We start from the raw sequence: 3,909 nt of genomic DNA on the forward strand, positions 1-3,909 counted from the left end.
GCTTCGAATGAGGCTGAACGTTTTGGCCTATTCAGGGTGAGGTCACAATCATACGGTACGATTTTTTGGGGCCTTTCAGTGAGGCTACGATAGAACCGACCGTCGACAATCTGCGACAATGACACATGACAGCACAATTTGAACAACAGAATCACGACCATGATGACTGTCCCACGAATTCTCCCAATTTCCTGTTATAAAACTATCGTACGAAGGTTGGAATGTGACCGAACCCTTAGACATAACAGGTGTGCGACATAACATAGCCTAAGCGTCAAGTACATGTATGACTTTGACCTGCGTCTAGACGTCAACTTTCCCCTAGTATTAGAGTTGAACCGAAGAAATATACTCTTGATTGTTCTGCAATTTGATAGGGAGGGGTTCCCAGTTACAATAAGGATTTTAGTAATACCTCTGACTTTTATACAGCGGTAATATGTCATCTAATTCTGTTACTTTCACGGTTACAGTTATATTTTTGGGGGATGAAGTCATGCTGGCGGATGTCCATATAGCTCAACTGGTAGCAGCCTCACAGTTGAGATCCCGGTTCCAACTACGTAGTTGTCAACTGGGAGACCCCGGTTCAATCCTGGGTCAAGACATCTCGGTTCGGACTACACCCGTCTTTCGGAAGGGACGTGAAATGGGGGTCCCGTGTTCAAGGAGGTGCCTCGAGCACGTTGAAGGGCTAGCAACCACTCCCTATAAATATGTACCCTGCTACTGAAACAGCAAGGAAATCTGCTGCCCTATGTGCCGCTAGGCACTACTAGGGTCTGAACGAACGTCCGAACGAACCGTGAAGGCAACGCTGACGGACGTGTATAGACGGAGGAACAAACATCGTTCAACACCGTCAGAGATTGGGGTAAAGATTAGTTTGAATACAAAACTTGACCTATCGAAGTGTACACCTGTATTTCTCATTCCCGAGCAGATGTATGTCGTTTCAGATACGTTGTTTGTGCGTGCGTTTGTTTTCGCTCGGTTTGTACCGCTCACTATATATGGCTACACGATTAGCGAAAGAATCGAAGTACGAAACGCGCAAAGGGGTGACTGAACAAAAATGAGGCTATTGTGAGCTAAACTAAACACGTACTTGGAGATTATTGTACAGGGAGTTTCCAAGAGTTGTAAGAATGCGACCAAACCTCACGCTCCTTTGTTTGTTTTTCTAACACTCACGCCACCTTACTCCCACGATGACGTACATTAACTGCATTGAGGCAATTTTGGTAATGGCAAATAAGGTACAGTATTAATCTAATCGAGGTGCCTATGAAAAACCCCGAAATAGTTTGAAATTTTGAAATAACTTAGCGGTATCTCTGTGCGATATTTTAGCCTGTTTTTTTTTCTTCTTTTCCATGTGGATGTTAAATACTTCTCTTTTCTTTTTAGCTATGTGTTCAGCAGACATGTCAAACTAGAAAAACAAAAACATACACATCAAACAATTGTGTCTCGACTTGTGGTTCTGTTGCAAAACGTCCTCCAGATGTGACCGTTCAGTGAAACATTAGTGGATCAAACCGGGAGCAATTAAACCAACCAGCGTGTTTGCCTGCTGTTGGTGTGCTTCATGTTTGCCGACCATTTAGTAGCCTCCCTTCGGAGGTATGAGTCGTAGTACTTGACAAAAAGGGGAAATATTGGCCAGGAGAGTTAGTACAACATTTTGCAAATTCCCCCGAACTGTAGCCTCCATAGCAGGCTCTGAACCGGACTTTTGGGGGGCTAAATGATACACCTTTTGCAGCCAGCCCGTAACCATTTTGCAAAATGGTTACGGGGTGGCTGATGGTAACGGGCTGGCTGCAAAAGGTGTATTATTTAGCCCCCAAAAAGACCGGTTCAGAGCATTTTATGGAGGCTACCCTAACTGCGCCTGGCCATGAAACCCTGACCCTCCCCTGGCAAAATTATTCTCTCTATAGCCAGCGTAGTTAGTCTGGTAGATATTAACCATCTACCTGCCGCAGAAATGGATCGAGAGCTTTCTAAAATACTTGCTGGAAAATACATATACATGACATACATATTTCTAATAAGTCCTACTTCAAAGGAGGGCGGTAAGGTATCTAAAAGATGGAAATGTAGAGGAACCCCATGTGATTTCTGTTTTTGGAGTTAACAGCTACTGTCAACTAAGTCTCAAAATAGCCCTCAAAAATTGAAGGTAAAATAATCTGTGTCGCGATTCTAAACCGATTTCACGCCGTCGCCAAAAGGGAACCATACTTCAAGGATACTATCCTATGAACTTTTATTAAAGCAAAAACAAACAAAGTACTAAGTACTAGAATAACATTATTTCTTAATGAAATGTAGCAAATTTTGATCAAATTTGTTGTAATGATCTAAAAGTTAAGCACGATTGATAAGAAGTGCATCTGCTCTGTGTAAGTAAATATAACTAAAGAGATGTTATCGTCCATCTAATTCTTTATCTAACACAACTAAACACGTGTTAATTTGCGGCGGCTTTGTTTCTATAGACCCAAATTCTCCACCTGTTATTTCAGACCACTTGAACTTATCTGGGGGCCGTGTGTGGCGACACATGTTTGGTTGCCCGGACACACGGCCCTACTTGTCAGGTCGGACATGTGGTGCGATATCTGAGGAGAGGATCCGGCGGAACAAACTAGACTCTACCAGCCTCTACGGGTCGCTGGGAAAATAGTAGAAATTGGCCAAATAGAGTCAACTGTATGAAGGGGGTCGGCTATGGAGATAGGGTCCAATAAATGTTATCCTCCATGGCCAAAGTCCCCCAGCAAATTCTCTCTCTATAGCCGACGCGGCTAGTCTAGAGGAACAAACGTTCACCAAGGCCGATCTCCAAGCATATATTGGCTTCGGTTTAGTTTGCTCTACTCTGCAAGCAGAGGTTAGGCTCGGGTTCTTTTAGACGTCTTTTCATGCGTTTTTATGGGGCTTTCTGTTTTGCAAGGTTGTCCGCCAGCCAGTTAAGCAGAAAACGCCAGAAAAAAAGCCTAAAACGGGGTCCAAAACAGGCCGGAGACAAACCTCTGTTGGACAGTAATTTTGCTCCTCTTCTTTTTTTACACCTCTTTAGGTTTGGGTTCAATTGTTTCAGAAGTAGTTCTAGTCAAATCAGCAGCACTTTAGTATTAAATAACGTAAAATATTTAGCGTTCTTCTGTACCTAGCTTTAAGTATTATCATCACGTCAGCATCTCAGCAAACATCGCAAGAGGGGACCAAAGAATGGCCTGCCGTCCAAGAGTCTGTCTTGGCGCCAGTAACGTTTATCCAACCCCCTTGTTTTACCAGTCAAATTTGACTAAGACAAGTCTTCCACGTCATCTGTAGTATTTGTTGGGCCCCTTCCAGTTTTTTAAGTGTGTACTTTATACGTGCAGAAATACGTGTTTACTCCTGTAATTGGCGTCCACTGATTTATATAATATCATTTAGTCCCGGCCGATGGCCGATAGATGATGATATAATATCTTTAGGCCAAAGCTTAAACTAACGACTTCCAACCCTGGTCTGTTGTTACAATTCTTACCTGACTTGCATATGCTACTGAAAAGGTTGCAGTCCTAAGGAACACCCAAAATAAGCAGCACTACCTATCTTAATGACAATCCATCCAGAATTTAGCTCTGCCTAAAAGCAGCCAACGCATACTCTCTAAGTAGAGGAGGGGTTTCGGCTGGTTTTTGACGTGTTTTTAGGTGTTTTCGTCGGGTCATTTTTTTTGTATAGCCAACCCACACCTCTGCCCGCACACGCACTGATCAATGGCCAATTAACCTAATCACTAACACATTACATGTACAAGCCGTTATAAGTAGGTGCGAAGTGTGCCCGCCACGAAGCCATAGTCATACAAATTATAACCCACAAGTCATGACATCGCCACACAAA

Source organism: Branchiostoma lanceolatum, chromosome 13 (genome assembly GCF_035083965.1).
Source record: "Branchiostoma lanceolatum isolate klBraLanc5 chromosome 13, klBraLanc5.hap2, whole genome shotgun sequence".
In the NCBI taxonomy this organism is placed as follows: Eukaryota; Metazoa; Chordata; class Leptocardii; order Amphioxiformes; family Branchiostomatidae; genus Branchiostoma; species Branchiostoma lanceolatum.